Source organism: Pinus tabuliformis, chromosome X (assembly GCF_031772625.1).
Source record: "Pinus tabuliformis cultivar Carrire ecotype Pingquan chromosome X, CPIR1, whole genome shotgun sequence".
NCBI classification, from domain to species: Eukaryota; Viridiplantae; Streptophyta; class Pinopsida; order Pinales; family Pinaceae; genus Pinus; species Pinus tabuliformis.
Genome location: NC_142308.1, coordinates 1,278,527,144 through 1,278,545,511, shown reverse-complemented (window position 1 = coordinate 1,278,545,511; position 18,368 = coordinate 1,278,527,144). Strand labels below are relative to the sequence as shown.

The 18,368-nt window shown below is 40.6% G+C and overlaps 1 pseudogene; it reads right to left on the bottom strand.

Annotated features, from left to right (window-relative positions):
- Nucleotides 1-290: 290 nt before the first annotated feature.
- LOC149144688 (phosphoenolpyruvate carboxykinase (ATP)-like) overlaps nt 291-18,368 on the bottom strand; it is a 38,740-nt pseudogene continuing 20,662 nt past the window's right edge.

Below are 18,368 nucleotides of genomic sequence, written 5' to 3'. Positions count from 1 at the left end.
CTAAAAAGAGAAACATAGCGGGTCAATGATTGAAAAAAAAATGACGAAAATTCAACTATTGGAGAATCTTTACTTTCATTCATTCATGTGTTAAAGGTATTCTATATACAAAACTTCATAGGGTGAACATATACAATCCTTTCTTGACATTCTCATTATCTTTCCCATGTGCATACTGTAAATTGAAGAACTTGGTGGTTAATTCCTATGTGCATATTGTAAATTGATTTTTGTAGAGTATGAAATGTTTATTTTTTTGCTGAGGAAAGATGTTCATGGTTCTTGGATCCTTATTCTGTGCCTGCTACCTGAAATTATGAAAAAGTTCAAGAACACAAGATCTGAAGAAGACTGAAAAAGGAATCATATGTATAAACCCAGACAATATTACCAAGGTAGTATAACCATTGATGAAGTGATACATGATTTGGGTCAATGTCAACTTCCTAACTGGAAGTAGAACACCAAAAGCATCACATGATAGGAGAATGGAATTCTTAGGGTGAGGCCCAACACATGGAATTTTTGCATTTTTAATGTACTGTATTATATATGATTCCCTTTTGTTATCTGCAATTTAAATAAATTTGAAAGGGAATATTACCATAACAAAACATCCAAAAACATAAATATTAGCTTTAATAGTTCTAGAACCATAATAATTTGGAGCTTCTCAAATTCACACCAAAAATATTTAGACTATATTAGATTATAACACCAATGAAAGAACATCACAAACCTATTTTTATTGGTTGAATAATAATTTGATGTGAACTGATAAGAAAGTCAAAATGGTTAATGTTTGATTGTGATTTTAGTTGATTATATGACAACATTAATGAAGAATATCAAGTTCTAAATATTGTTGATCCGATACACAGTCCAAATGGACAAATCCTCTTTGTCGTTAACCTTCAATGTAATACCTTTTTTCATGTAACATTTTCTGATCTACCATATAAGTATTAGGTGAAGTTGTTTGTTTCCAGGGAGGGTTTCTTTCACATTTATATGCTCCTATTAAACTATCAAAGTTCTTAAAATACAATAAAATATCAGAAAGTTCAGTTGTTTCTACATTGTTTCATTGGTTTTCATTGGCATTTGAATCTTAAAATAAAAGTAATAACACTAGGATTAAATTAGCAAACAAAGAATGGTGTACGCATTGGTTCCAAATTTGATTGCATTCCATATGTCAGGCTCTTTCTGCTTGAAGTTTCAATACACTTTGCATAGCACCCTCCCTTAATTATGAAATGTCATTGTCACTCCAGCAATGATCATCATCTCCAATCAAATATCGGTTTGGGTTTATTGATAGTGTTGTCTTTCTAGTTCATTCACATAGTCAGGCTTTGTCATTGTTGACTCTTACAAAACATAAATTAAAAAAATGAATCCATAAAAACAAATTTGAATAATTGTTATAATTTGAAACCCATAATACCTATTATACCAAAGAATAGATTCACATCTCCTTCATTTCCCATATTGCAGTCAGAAGGAAGAGATAAAATTCCTTCCTTGGGAATTAGGTAATGCATCAGACTGAATAAGCCCTTCTTCATTTCCCCAGCATATTGGGTTCCAAGAATTACCATTTCTTTTCTGGTAAGATTTGAATCAACAATGATAGTAGAATTTATATAATGAGTGAATCGACTGCATGGAAACTGCCCTACATTATAAATGGTGATTTCTGGAGTCCCAAAGTTCTCTAGCTCTTCATGAGTAGGACATATGCACCTATCAAAAACCAAAGAAAATGTTACTACATAAGAACTTCCTTTTGAGGTAATTTCTTCCATGAAGGTAATGAGTCCACCTATAATATATATGAACTTGAAGCACTTTACACTTCATTAAAAAGAAAAAAAATTGGTGCCAGCATCAAAACATCCAAGTGGAAAACAATAAACTGATAAAATGAAAAAGAAAAAGTTCATACTAGAGAATGAACCCACACTATTGAAATATGTAGCTAACCTACATGTTATGCATGAAGAGGGAATTATATGCTCATGTTGAAATGATGTGCACTTTGAACCAATAGTATGAATCCTAGTTAAGGAATTGATCGTTCACAAAAACATGCATAAAAGGAAAATATTAATATGATCACAATGTGTAATGCCACCTCCCATATTTACTTTCACTGGCTTGTCGAGGTAAACATGGGTGGAGGGATACTATGACATGACTCAACCTCCTAAATCACCTTAAGGAAATAGAGTCGACAAACCAAGACCTTATTGACTTCCCTCAGGCGTTGCAGGTCCCCTAAGAGGTAAACCACACTTCTAGGTGCCCAAACCTTGAGTTAACTTTCCCTTTTCACTGATTTGCACTCCGAGACGTTGGCATAACATTACCTGAATTTGAATATAACCCTTTAGTCGCATGCATGAGCCTACAAGGGAGTGACTGCAGTATTTTTCACCCAGTTCTATGCCAGTGACCATGAGATCTAAGCCACGTTTTCAGGGCTAGGAGCCAGACCTTTACTTAGAATTTAATGAAACTTTCTAGAATGATGGATGACACACAGGAAAAACACTTAACAGAAAACTTAGACGAGGAATTGACCTCACCCGGTCTAACCATTACATTCATTCCATCAAACACATTGTGAATATGAAATATATAGGTCATGAAGGCATATTTGAACATAGAGATCTGAAATTTATCTAAGGTTTACCAAGAAGGACTAATTTCCTCTCACAATAGCTGTAATAACATCTATTAGTTCATGCATTCAATAACCATTCATTTATAAGTGAAAACATGTTAAGATACATAACTTAAATATGTCATAAAACCATGCTTATAACTAACATATAACCAGATAAATAAAAAGGAAAGAACATCCATTAAATCCACATAATAACAAGTATATTTAATCATGAATTGTAAGAGAAACTTAGCTCTTATTTACCATATGTAAAACCAACCAAGTTAGGGACTTCCATGTACCACCCAACCATAGATTGGGCTGAACCAAATCTTTCTTTTAGTTAATCACCATCATACCATATTCCAAGCATGAATGTGGGATATCATGGGATAAACCAATACATAAGCAACTAGGGAATCTAGAGTTTGAACCATCTCCACCTTCACAATACTATGATCTCACCTAAATTGGTCCGAAGATCACAAAATCAAACAAGCTTAGATGCCTTAGTATTCATTCACCATCCCTTGAGGAATTTTCTTGCCTCCACCCACCTATCGAGGGAAACCTGGAGAAAACCATCTCCACCCCCAACCTTTTGGATTTTCCTGAGACCACCTCATCCAAACCCAAAATCTTCCATAAATCCAAAGCTTAACCAAGAATGGATCCCATCACACCATGGCTATCTGGAATTAGGAAGGCAAGGCTAAAACCATCTTCAAACAAGGAAAAACCCATGTCAATGACATCAAATGAACCAAATACACACATGCATATACTATGTGTGCCAAAACCAGCTAGGAAATCATGCATGCAACATGTTACCTACATGCATTCCCACTGAAGTCGTTTGATCCAACCTTTCTTTACTTGATCCTTGCTTCATTTGCTTTCCTTGTCCTTCCTTTGCTTTCCTTTCTTACTTCTCCTCTTGGTTATCTTCTCTTCTTTGAGACTAATTCCAAAACAAAACTAACAAAAGGCGCCCTAATGTCTTTTTATTATTGATGCCTCTAATTTATTCATTTTTCATCTATTTTCCTTCAATTTCCTCGTTACATGAAACCTGTGACCTTTCACCTCCATTTTCTCTTAATTTCCTTTATTTCATAAAGAAAATGCCAATAATGCATTTTTTCCTTTTCAAGAACTTTCCATTTCCTTTTTAAATTTCCCCTTAGCCATAATAAACAACAAGTGATGCCCAATAGGATACTTTTCCCAACATTCATCTTGGAATATGTGTCCCATGACTTTGGGTCCTATTTTTCCTTTATTAACTTTATTACATGAGATTTTAAATTGGGGTTGTTACATACCCCTCTCCTTAGGGGAACATTATATGCAGTGTTCTATGACACCTATAACTAGCAAGACAACTAAAAATTGAAACATACTGCCCATGGAACTTTATAACTTAGCTCGATAAAGTATTTACAATGAATAACCTGTTTAAAAGCAAAACCATCATGACAAACATGACAACCATACGACTTATTGGAGCTTTACAACATAGCTCATTGCAATATTTACAATAACAACCATACATAAATATGTACATATACCAAACAATCGTTTGCCTCCACCGTAAAATAATGAAAGATACATAGCCAACATATGAACAACCATCTTCCATGTAGCTTTATCGGACCCAAAGTGGTTCCACTGCACTTTAACTTGCTAGATTCCTTAGTTCTAGAGAATGAGTTGTGTTCACTGCAATATGCACTGAGGTTTTGGATGGAATTATCCTTCTAGCTCCACCTGCAATACAGACCAATCAATCAAATGATCAACATCGTTGACACATATTTTAACTAATGAATCATGGAAAACATCACGGACTTTCACTATCAGAGGCAGTGAAAGTATGTAGGCCACTGGTCCAATCCTCTCAAAGATCTCGAAAGGTATGCAATATCGAGGTGTCAACTTGGCACATGATCTAACCCTCAAGAATATCTTTTTGGGCTTGATGTGCAAGTATGCATGCTCCAAAACTTTAAACTCCTTAAATTCCTTGTGCTCATCTGCATAACTTTTATGTCTATCATGTGTTACCTTTAGATTCTTCTTTATAACCTGCATTTCCTTTTCCATTTCTTTCAATCTATCTGGTCCAATAAGTACCTATTCACTGGATCACTGCAGCTGATGTGAGTGTTACAACTCCACCCATATAGTGCCTCCAACTGACTCATCATCATTGATTCTTGATAACCATTTTTGTAAGAAAAGTCTACTAGTGGAAGATACTCCTCCCACCTCCTCCACTGATGCATGACATACATCCTCAGCATATCCTCTGAAATCTTGTTGACCCTCTTTATCTGTGGATAATAATTTGTACTGAAGGTCAATTTCATAGCCCAAACCTACAAATAACTCATTCCAAAACCTGGAAGTGAACTTAGCATCTCTATCAAACACAATCTTCTTTGGAACATTGTGCAACCACACTATCTCTCTGATGAAGACATGTGTCACCTCACTAGTTGAATAAGTACTCTTCACTAGAACGAAGTGAGCTACCTTTCTCAACCTGTCAACCAAAACCAAGATGGAATCATGCTGCTTCGATTTCCTCAAAAAACCTGTGATGAAATCCATGGAAATGACCTCCCATTTCCACTCACGAATCAAAATAGGTTGTAACAAACCAGTTGGGTGCTTACACTCAACTTTCACTTACTAATAGTCCAAGAATCTAGGCACAAACTCTTCCACCTTCTTCTTTAGATTCGGCCAATAATAGAACTTCTTAACAACTATCAACGTCTTCTGATATCCTGGGTGACCCTAATATGGCTTGACATCAAACTCCCTCGTGAGAGGCTTCTTGAGCCCACTGTTATCTGGTACATAGATCCTTTCCCTAAATCTCACCAAGCCATCTTCCGTGAGATGATAATCCACATCTTATTCACGTGTACCCTATTGTAATGTATTCTTAAGCTGCTAATACATATCATCATGTTTTCTTGCCCGTAAGATTTGATCTTCTAAATGTTGAGTGTCGAGCCGGATTATCTTCTCTATTCAGAGGTATCGTCGCATTGGACCCAAATTCCTAATGGGGTGGAAATTTCGCCAATTTAATCACCTTCAGGGGAGTCCGGGGGGGGGCGACAATTTTATGAGCCCCCCATGGTGGGGGTTCGACAGCATTGCCCCCTAAGCTAAAAGTAGATGTAAAATTGCCTTGTAAACTATTCTAGTTTCGTAGTCAATCTGGGTCATTCATTAGGTGGATGATCTGATGGTAGAAGTTATGTATAATTTAGGGTTTTTTTCCCTAGAAGGCATCCCCTCGCTATAAAAGAGAGAGTTTTATTGAGGCTGTGTATATCTCTATTCTGAGCGAGAAAGAGAGAGGAGATTGTGTGAGAGTGAAGAGGAAATTACAATGGATCTACTGTCATTAGGGGATTTTTGAGGTCTAAAATGAGCCTCCTAAGGAAATTATAAAATAATAGTGAAAATAATAAAATAAGATTAAATTACATCATCAAATTTTAGAGGGCAAAAAGCAAAAAAACTATTTTTTCAACTCATGTTTTCAACTTATCTCCCTATGTGTTTACTCAAATTTCGAGCGGAAACATTCGTTGGATGCAGAATTTGATTCCTCATCCAAGGAGTACCCATGTTGTATACTTTTGATGGACCCTACTACACCCAAAAATAGAAATACATGAAAAACGTGATTGCAGTCATGTTTTTTCATGTATTTCTCATTTTTCGTGTAGCAAGATCCATCAAAATTATACAACATTAGTACTCCTTGGATGAGGGATTAAATTTTGCATCCAACAAGTACTCCCGCTCAAAATTTGAGTAAAAACTTAGGGAGATAAGTTGAAAATACGTGTTGAAAAAGTAGTTGTATTATTTTATTATTTTTTATCCTTTTACTTTTTTACTCCAAAAATGGTGAATCATCCCCCATGGTTGACATCATCATATTGAATCCTATTGGTTCTTATAAAGTTTATTTTGGTTGTACATTTTTTCTTAGGAGGCCCATTTTAGACCTCAAAACTCCCTTAATGAGGTTGTATCTCTTCATTTTGTTGGATAATATAAAAGGAAGGACTGGTTGTTTTTCTGTGGATGTAGCTTAGATTGGGTGAACCATGTATATATGTGTCTCTCTTATTCTATGATTTTTAAGTCTTTATGTTTCCGCAATATTTTATGTGTTTCATTTCTCTGTAATATATAATTTTTCTAACAGTAAATATGTCCCATATCAGCTCATAGTTTTTAAATGATTTACCTATACTCTTCTACTAAGAACATCTGAAACATTGTTCTCTTTACCCTTAATATACCTGATCTTGAAGGCAAACTCACTGAGGGTAGCTAACCATTTAGCTTTCCTGGTATTCAAATTCAATTGATTAAACAAGTACCTCAACCCATTGTGGTCGCTTTTCAACACAAACCTCTTAACAAGAAGATAGTGCCTCCACATCTTTAAGGCATGAAACAATGTAAACTTTGAAACGGGAACTAATACTGTTACCTGTTTCGTAGAGATAGCAAAAAAGTGATCTGATTTTGAAAAGCGGTGATGCAGAACACACATGTTTTTTCAGAGCATAGTTTTTGGCACTTTAATTTTTTTTATGTACATTACATTTTAGAATGGTAGTGATTTTTATGTTGATTTAAAAAAGTGGGTATTCTGCATCAGACCCTTTTTTTAAAAGACCTATATTTTGGCTTTAAATTTTCTAATGTATGAAATGTAAATAATTATTTTGTAAATTTGATAATTTTTGAAGTGGTCGTTTTCTTCATATTTTCTTGTTTTTTATTTTAATTTTAATTTTTTTGTAGTGAGGTTTTTATTGTTTTGCATTTTTAAATTAGAAGGTCGATATTTTGAATTTTCAATATTCTACATATTTATACATCCTTAATTAATTTTTCAATCCACATGAAATAATTGTTTCTAAAAAAAAGTGTTTTTTAATAATGGACATAAAAATAACCATTTTTAACATAAATATAACTAAGAAACTACACATTCTGATAATTTTCTGCTTGAATTGACATGTCAAAATCATAATTTTTATATGAAAATTTTAACTAAAAATGGTTAAATAATAGTTTTTTTTTATGAATTTCATCTCAAAAAAATAATAATAATCATTTTTTTTCAAAAAATAATGATTAACTTAAAAATCAATGCGAAAATCACATATTACAAATATTGACCGCATAACAACCTTAATTGAGTGTTTATTCTTCTCATAAAATGTCAAAGTCAAAACGTTGCAAAGCTTGATTTCCAAGCATAACTTAAATTTAATTAACAATGTCACGTAATCCAAACTCTTCGTCCTCTAGAGTTTCATCATTGTCTTCTTCCACAATATTTTATGCTTCCTTTTGCTCATTTTCCTCTTCTAATAGATCTTTGATGACTGCGCATCTCCCAATGTATGTTTTTCCGAACATTCCATGTAATGGTGGTTGGGGTTCCTTTTCCTTTTTTGCCACACGTGATTCACTAAAGTCCCCTTTCTTCAACCCAATTTCTTACATTGCATCTGGAAGAAATTGAAGAGCATTAATTCTTTGCTGAATGAAATTGCATTGTACTTGATCTTTTTCAATTGCAATGCAATTTCTTCCTTTTTGAAGGCAACATGCTAGTGTTGTACCTAATTATCAAGCACAAAAGAAATAATGAACTAAATTAGTACAATGACATATTAATTAAAAAATAACATATTGAAATTCAATTCCATATAATAAAACTTACCTGAGCCACAAAATAAATCCAGAACCCAATCTCCTTCATTTGAACATATGTCTATAAGATAGTTAATCAATAATTGTGGTTTTTGATAAATGTTAACTATCTCTATTTTTTCTTCTTTGTCTTTATATGTTAGTTTTCTCACAACAACATCATAACTCAGTATTTGGCTATGACTCTTTCCGTCTACCCGATTAAAAATCATAGACATATGGCTATCATCTTTTGCCCAACTATCAATATGAATGAACTCACGATCATTTATAAATTGTTGATCTTCATTGTTAAGAAGATTTGACTTTTGCCTGTAACATGAAATAGTAAAAGTTCAATTAACTTGTACATAAATGAATTTTTCAACATTAATCAAATATACATTTTAAACGTCTTACCATATAAGCTGCATCCTTGAATTTGTTTTCCCCTTGAAGCTTGACAATATCATTGCCAATTGTGTGTATGAATGAAATGTCACAAATCTCCATAATGGTGATGACATGATTTCTAGAAATCCTGCAACCACTTTACTAAGAGTTTGATAAGTATAAGGGTCACTATCATAGTCAATGTTTGGAATATTGAAACCATGGGAATATTTGCAATGACTAGGGCATAATCCCTTTTAGGTATGAGTTTAGCAATGTCTTCACAGTCGCCTTGTATTACTTGATATTGAATAGTGTCTAGGCCATTCCAAATGAAATGATTAAGAGTTGGATCAAGTTCAACATTCTTAATACGTTGCTTCCTCAATCTTTCGATCTTTATTTTTTCAAAAAATGTTTTGAAACTATTTGGTGCTCCATTATCATCCTTCCTCATCTTTTATAAAATAAACAAATATATGTGTAAGTTATAAATTAAAAATAGTACACAGATGAATAAAAATAAATGTATAAATCAAGATACCTTTTTAAATGCAAGATAAAAAGCTTTTAATGTTGATGTAGAACTTGAATTTGGATAGTTGCGTACAACATCATCCCAACTATCTTCATTCAACAATCTAACCATTTGTTCTTGAATTTTCATGTAAACTTTGTGACTGCATAGATAAAGTAACAAAAAGTTCATATAATGATATGTATAACAAATACTACCAAGAACAACATATTTTATTTAAAAGATAATTATAACCTAGAAATAAATAAAAATAATTCAACAAACTTACTTTTGAAATTCTTCAGACATTTCTTCCAATGATAATTCCCCTGACCTCATACGAGATAATATTGTTTTGACAATTTTTTCATCTTTCACTCCTTGCATCGCCCTCCAAGGTGTGATAGTCATATCGTCTGGAAGCTACTTCATTTCAGGAGCTGATTTACTGTTGCTACATATCAATGGCTTAGACATTTTGACCCTTTGGTTTTTAATTCCAATGTCTTCCCATATGCTAAAAATCTCATCAATCAACTTCCAAACATCTCCAATTCTAAATGCCAATTGGAAAATGTTATCAACACATCTAAATAAATCACTATTTTTGTTGCCTTTTCCACCTTTTGAATTGGTTTTCTCTTCAATTTGATAGCCTATTTCCATACAACATTCCTTTCGGAAATCTGCAGTAACATTTATCCTATCCCCACCACATTTTTCTTGAAATTCACTATGAATAAATCTAACCCTTTGGATGAAAGTCATAGACATCCTATATTCATTATCTGAATTATGATCCCATGCCACTAACTTTGCTTTTGTATCTGATAAACCAACATAAATGATACATTTCATTGTTTCAAAACGTGGGTTATTAGGATATTCCTTCATCAATTGTCTTTGAGCTTCTACAGAATGGTTCCTCCCAAGCACATAATAATTGTATTCAAAACATTTTGACTTATCAAATGCTTCTTTGTTGGGAACTTGAAGTGGATCAACAAGAAGCACATAACTAACCACATGAGCATATGCATTGTACCTCATAAATGTCTTCAAGTTGTGAACATGCAGATGATGTGGCTTTCTGACTTGATATTGACATTGTCCTTCACTTGCCTTATAGGTTTGTCTAGCATTAAGCTGAAATGTACGACCACCATCAATTAAGTTTCTCTTTGTTAAATTCTGACGAATGGAATTTTGTTTTGTTTTGATAATGCCATCCTCTAAATCAGCTCCTGGTGCAATGATTTCTCTACTTTCTTTTGAAGTTTCACTAGGTTCTTGACTGCTGGTAATGACTACAAAATCTTCAACTTTACTTTTCTTCGTCATAACATTCCCAACAGATTTATACTTGGGCATTGTTACTTTTGGTCTTTTACAACTTTTCTCAGTACCAATGTCATCTTTATTAATGGAAACATATGCTTCACTGTCAATTTCAACTTCATCGTCCTCAAAAGTAACTTGTTTACCCTTGCTAGATTTATCCACCAGAGGCCTTTTTTCTTGATTCTTTGGATGTAGTTTTGTAGCATCACCAATTACTACATTTTGATTGTTTTCCATATCTTCTTCTGACGCTGAGTAAAAGTTGCTGACAACTTTCATGATATCATGTTCTATGAAATGAATGCCTCCCAACATAATTGAACAACTTTCAACAAAATTCTGCCAAACAAAATATCATATGTCAATAAAAGCAAAGTTAAAAAAATATAGTGAGACACTTTCAAGAACGAAAAATACAAATATAATAACAATACTTACAATGTTTTGTGTCATCTCATTTACGATTTGTTTACACAACTTTGTAGATACCTCTCTCATGTCATACAATGAATATGATAGTCGGTATTTAATCATTCCCTGTGACTTGGGAGCTTTTGTAAGTATGTAAACAACTTCAGTGTTCGGTACCGAACACATATCTATGACTCTTCCCATCACCTCAAAAATTCCATTATCATTCGGTATATCAATATATAGATATATATTGACATTTTTGCTTTCTCTTTCTTTCACATACCAGATTCTTGATGGAAATTTCACCTCTTTTGAATTCTTCCAATCTGAAATCATCTTCTTATCACTTGAGGCACTTGAAAGATTTGTAGCCATGAGCTCAGGTGGAGTTTGTTCACCAATGTTTCTGGAAAATGCACCTTTAAGAATCTTTGGTCCAGAAAGATTCACAGAAATCTTCTTTGATGCCATTTTCCTAAAAAATAGAAACACATAAATCAGTAAATAACAAAAACATATTAACTTAAATTAACAACGAAAATATATCATAATTTTTTATTCGTGGACGGGGGAGCTTTAGTGGGCGCGGGCGGGCCGGTGTAGGTGGGCAAGGGCGGTTGGGTGGGTGGGCGGGGCGGGCCAAGTGAGGCGGGCTGGCGTGGGAGGGTGGGCGAGGGCGGGTCAGGCGAGCGTGGGAGGGCGGGCGTGGGTGGACGTGGGCGGGCGGGCGTGGGCGGGTGGGCGTGGGAGGGCGGGTGTGCGCAGGCGGGAAAGCGAGGGTAGGGGTGGCAAGGGCAGGGTGGCGAGGGCGAGGCAGGCCAGGCAAGGATGGTGGGTGGGGCGGGCCAGGCGAGGGTGGGCAAGGGTGGGGCGGGTGGGGCAGGCAAGGGCGGGCCGGGTGAGGATGGGCGGGTGGGCAAGGGTGGGGCAGGCGAGGGCGGGCTGGGTGAGGATGGGCAGGCGAGACAGGCCAGGCGGGCGCAAGTGGGCGGGCCGGCGCGGGCGGTCGGGCGCGGGGAGGGCGGGCGGGGCGCGTCGGGCAGGCGAGAGCGGGTGGGTGGGTGGGCGGGGCGGGCCAGGTGAGGGCGGGCGAGCGAGGGCGGGTGGGTGGGTGGGCGGGGCGGGTCGGTTGAGGGTGGGGGTGAGGGCGGGAGTGCGAGGGTGGGTTGGTGGGCGGGGCAGGTTAGGTGAGGGCGGGTGAGTCCTGCGAGGCGGGTCGGGTGAGGGAGGGTGGGCGTGGTCGAGTGAGCAAGGGCGGGGTGAGTCGGGCGGGCAAGGGTGGGTGGATGGGTGGGCGGGCAGGGTTGGCACGCGGGTGCGGGCGGGCAGGCAAGGGCGGGCGTGGGCGGGTGGTAGGCCGGGCCGGGTGAGGATGGGCGGCGGGAGGATGGGCGAGGGCGGGGCGGGTCGGGCGGGCGAGGGCGGGGCGGGTCGGGCGAGTGCGGGGCAGTGGGTAGGCGGGTGAGTGGGCGGACGGGCAGGTGGGCGAGGGCGGGTGGGTCGGCGGGGGGGCGGGCTGGGTGAGGGTGGGCGGGCAGGTTGACTGGGAGGGTGAGGGCGAGTGAGCGTGGCGGGTGAGGGCAGGGCGGGCGTGGGCAGGCGGGGTGGGGATGCCGGGCGGGCGTGGGCAGGCAAGGTGGGGAGGCCCAGTGGGCGTGGGCAGGCGGGGTGGGGAGGCCGAGCGGGCATGGGCAGGGGGGTGGGGAGGCCGAGCAGGCGGGGTGGGTAGGCGGGTAGGGAGGGTGGGGAGGGGGAGGCCGATTGGGGAGGGCGGAGTGGGTAGGCGGGCGGGGAGGGGCAGGGAGGGCGGAGTGGATGGGTGGGCGGGCGGCGAGGGGGAGGCAGGGCGCGGTTGGCGAATGGGGAGGGGGAGGCGGAGTGGGGAGGGCAGAGTGGGTGGGCGGCGGGGAGGTGAAGGGAGGGCAGAGTGGGTAGGCGGGCGGGGAGGGGTAGGGAGGGAGGGCGGAGTGGGCTGGCGGGGAGGGGAAGGCTGAGCGGGCTGGCAGGTCGTCGGGGTGGCATGGCCCAGGCGAGGAGGGGGAGGCTGGGCGGGCGGATGGGAATCGCCTAACCCCCGTGGGCGGGTAGGCGGGCCCCGAGGTGGTGCGGCCCAGAATCACCCAGCCACCAGCGGGCAGGTGGGCGGGCCGCCACGGTGGTGCAGCCCAGCCGTGGGCATGGGCAGGGCAGGTGGGTGAGGGGGTGGGGCGGGCATGGGCGTGGGTGAGGGTGATTGGGGAGGGCGGGGCGTGCATGGCATGGAGCGAGTGGGGCGGGTGGGGCAGGCATGGGAAGGGAGGGCGGATGAGGGCGGGTGTGGGCAGGGAGGGTGGGTGAGGGGGTGGGGAGGGCGTGCGGGTGAGGGGGCGGGCGTGGACGCGGAGGGCGGGTGAGGGGGCGGGAGAGGGCAAGTGGAAGGGTGGGCGAGGAGGGCAGGTGAGGGGGCGAGTGTGGGGATGGCAGGTGGAAGGGTGGGCGGGGGTAGGCTGGGGGTGGGCGGGGTGTGAGGGGGCGAGGGTAGGGTGGGCAGGGGGGAGAGGTGCTTGGGTTGCTGGGTGGTTGGGTGTGTGATGGGGCGGGAGGGGTAGGTGGGTGTTTGGGGGGGTAGGTGGGGTAGGTGGGTGTGAGGGGGGGGGGGGGAGGGGGGGGTGTGGAGGGGGTGGGGGTGAGAGTGTGGGGGAGGGGGTGTGGGGGTGGCTGGGGCTACGACGCCCACCCGAGCGGCCCACCCGCATGCTGCTGGGGTTATCGCCCAATCACCAACCGGGCGGTGGGGTTGCGCAGCCCAGGCGTGGGCGTGGGCGTGGCGTGGGCGTGGGCGGGCGGGTGAGGGGGTGGGTGAGTGGGTGGGACGGGCGTGGGCATGGGCGAGGGTGGGTGGGGAGGTCGGGGCGTGCAGGGCATGGAGCGAGTGGGGCGAGTGGTGCAGGCATGGGCAGGGAGGGCGGATGATGGCGGGTGAGGGGGCAGGCGTGGCAGGGAGGGTGGGTGAGGGGGTGGGGAGAGCGTGTGTGTGAGGGGGCGGGCGTGGACACGGAGGGCGGGTGAGGGGATGGGGGAGGCCGGGTGGAAGGGTGGGCAGGGAGAGCAGCTGAAGGGGAGGCCGTGGGCGGGGAGGACGGGGAGGGTGGGAGAAGGGGAGGTTGTGGGCGGGGGTAGGCTGGGGGCGGGGGTAGGGTGTGGGGGGGAGAGGTGCGTCGGTGGGTGGGTAGGTGGGTGTGTGATGGGGCGGGAGGGGTAGGTGGGTGTGTGGGGGGGGTAGGTGGGTGTGAGGGGGCAAGGGAGCAGGGGGGCGAGGTGTGGGTGGAGGGGGTGAGGGTGTTGGGGGGGCTGCAGCGCCCACCCCGGCAACCAGTTGTCGGGGTGGGCGCTGCAGCCCCACCCGCCCCCACACCCCCTACCTTAGAATCACCCAACCCCTGCGGCAGGCGGGTGGGCCGCCGGGGTGGGCGCCGTAGCCCCACCCGCCCCCACACCCCCCCCCCCACACGAAACGCCCAACCCTCGCGGCAGGTGGGCGGGCCGCCAGAGTGGGCACCGTAGCCCCACCTGCCCCCACAACCCCTACTACCCCATCCGCGCCCTCACACCCCGCCCGCCCGCCTACCCTCCTTATCCACCCCGCAACACCACGGTGGCCCGCCCACAGCTGTTGGGCGATTGAGTTTGGTCGGGCCCACCATGCTCGCGATGGACTTAATTATTATTTGGGCTTAGAAAAATGATTAATTTAAGAAGAAAAAAATCTTTTCATTAAACTAATTTAATATGAAAATTTTCAAGGAAAAAAATTCACTTACCTTTCAATTGCGAGAATTCTTCATTAAATATGTTGTTGATAGCAATGTAGCTGCTCCACAAATTCACAAGTCTTTCAACGAACTTTAGAAAACCTGGATGTGATGTGAGTAATAGTGATGAAATTTAGTATATAAGCGAAATTACGAAGATGTTTTACCGTACGGTTAATGTGGGATAATTTGTTTTAAAATATTATAAACTGAATATTGTAGAATTGTTTTACAATGTGTTGAATGTGGGATTAATTTTTTTTAGAATATATTATAAAAATGAAAAAAAATCTTCAATTGTTTAGTAAATATTATATACTTTAACTTTTAAAATAATTAATGTAGAAGTTGTAGTTTACAATTTTAATTTTAATGATTTATTTCATAAAAAAAATAGTTTACATTTTTCAATAAATTGTAGAATAAAATAATGAAGGTAAATAAATCTAACAAACTTTTTGGAGGGAAATATTTTCGCGAAAATTTTTGGAGGGAAATATTTTCGCGAAACTTTTTGGAGGGAAAATTTCATTCTCTAAGCTATATAATATCTTTAGGAGACTCTCCATTTGTATCATTCAACATCTTCTATTAGAAAGGGATGGGTTGCTCTGATAGTGAAGTTTTGATTTATACACCATCAACATCTTCATCGCGTAACAACTCTATTCATATTGATGAATATAGCGGGAATTCTTCCACTATGAATAGAAAGTCAATTTTTCCACTTAGTCCTGATTCTAAGGACTATGAGAGCAGCACTGATAAAAGAGGGGATGGAGAATTTCAAATAAATAAAGAGTCACAAATTCCCCTTAGTCCTAATTCTAAGGAATATGAAAGCAGCAGTGATGATCAGCTTGATGACAAATTTCAAAAGAATGGATTGTCACAGTGTCCACTTAGTCCTAATTCTAAGGACTATGAGAGCAATAGTGATGAAGAGAATGATGGTGAAGTTCAAAAGAATGGAGTGTCACGATGTCCACTTAGTCCTAATTCTAATGACTATGAGAGCAGCAGTTTTGAAGAGTATGATGGTGAAGTTCAAAAGAATGGAGTGTCACGGTGTCTACTTAGTCCTAATTCTGAGGACTATGAGAGCAGCAGTTTTGAAGAGCATGATGGCGAATTTCAAACGAATGGAGTGTCACGGTGTCCACTTAGTCCTAATTCCAATGACTATGAGAGCAACAGTGATGAAGAGCTTGATAACGAATTTCAAAAGAATAGAGTGTCAAAGTGTCCACTTAGTCCTAATTCTAAGGACTATGAGAGTAGTAGTGATGAAGAGCATAATGATGAATTTCAAAAGTATGGAGTGTCACGGTGTCCAGTTAGTCCTAATTCTAAGGACTATGAGAGCAACAGTGATGAGGAGTGAGATGATGAATTTCAAAAGATTGGACTGTCACGGTGTCCACTTAGTCCTAATTCTAAGGACTATGAGAGCAACAATTATGAAGAGCGTGATGATGAATTTCAAAAGAATGGAGTGTCACAGTGTCCTCTTAGTCCTAATTCTAAGGACTATGAGAGCAGCAGTGATGAAGGACAAGATGATGCACTTTGTCTTAATTCTAATTATTATAAAGGTAGCAGTGACAAAGGATAGGATGTAGCATCTTCAATAAGTAAACAATCACATTTTCGACGTAGTCCTAATTCTATGGACTATGAGAGTAGCACTGACAATGAACATGAGGAAGAATATCCATTAAACATCGAGTCAAATTTTCCATTTAGTCCGAATTCTAAGGACTATGACAGTAGCACTGAAGAAGGGGAAGATGAACAATATCCTCCAAGTCAATATTTGAAAAGCAGAGCTGATCATAGTGTGGATAACATTCCTCTTAATGATGATGAAATCTTTATACAAATGATGATCCAATGATGGAGATGTTGCCAAGAAATATTGTATCGAGGAGTAGGAGCAGATCATTTCATATCAATGCAAGATGTTCTAGTTATAAAAGGGGTAGAGAAGAATATCTGACGAGAAGAAGTTCTATCAGCGCTCTCATTTTAAGTGAATGTTGCCAAAAAGATTGCTTGAAACATATGGATTTCAAATTTGCATTAGAAAGCAGGAAGAGATATTTGTCAATGAATAAAAGCATGCAAAATTCATATTTAGTTGGGTGCATGCAATCTACATTGTCAGGTTATGATTATCATATTAGGACTTTATTTATCTGTAGAAAATATTTTAAAATGTTTCATTCGATTGGGAATTTTCGTCTCTCGAGAATTCAAAAAAAATTGGAAAAGGATCCCACATTTTATTCAGAAGTACGTCATAAAAGACAGCTTGGGCCATTATCAAATACTACAATGTCATGGATGAAAGATTTCTTTTCAAAGAATGGAGAATGTATGCCAAATAGAGAGACAATACATATTCCAGATAATTTTTCAAGACGAGAAATCTACAACTTATACAAAGAATATGCAGAAGGTGCTGAGCGACATGGTCGGTTTATTACATATCAATATTTTGTGAAGGTATGGAAGAAAGAATTCAACAATGGCCGTATTCTTAAGAAGACAAGGATGGGGATTTGCAGTATATGTGCTTCTCTTAAATCAAAAAGGGACAAATGTGAAGGGTCAGAAAGAGGTAAGCATTCATAACTTTAACTTTTAAAATTGTATAGTCATCAACTATGAAAACATATTTCTTAATGAATTTCTTTTATGTTGTGTAGATTTAATTGTCAAAGAACTTCAGGAGCATCGCGAACAATAAACAAATGAAATGAAAAAGTTGTACAAGCATCGAAAGAAGTGTTATGATAATCCGAATAAATATTTGGGTTTGATAATTGATGGTACGGACCAGAAAAAAACACTTTTACCACATTTTGTTCGCACACCCAAAAATTTACAGGAGGAAATTTTTATTCAGTTTCACTTGGTCGGTTGTATGGTCTTCACTGGGAAAATGTTGCCAAGGGTGTACTTCACAGCTCCAAATATTCATAATGATGCAAATCTGACCATAACCATAATTCATGATGTGATTTCTCATTGGTCTAGTAATCTTCCTTAAGTTTTGTATCTACAATTGGACAACACTTGTCGTGAAAACAAAAATCATGTTTTTTTTGGAAATTTTCAAAAGGTAAAGGTTGGTTTCCTTCTTGTTAAGCACACTCATGACCATATTGATCAGATGTTCAGTCATTTTTCAGTCACATTGAGGAGGAAGGAAGTTGGGAGCTTGCCATCACTAATTGAATTTATTAAGAAATCATACATGCCAGAGCCTACTTTTGATGTGTTGGAAGAAACTGTTGACATCCAAAGGTTTATTCTGGGATCATATGGTGAGGGGAAATGCATTGAACAACTTAATGACATTAGCTTCCAACATCAATTTCGTATCAAAAAAATTGATGGGAAAACACTAATATGGGGCAAGAAGTATTCAACTACTGCAGAAAGGGCACCATCATCAAGTTTGCAATTTTTGAAGTTCATT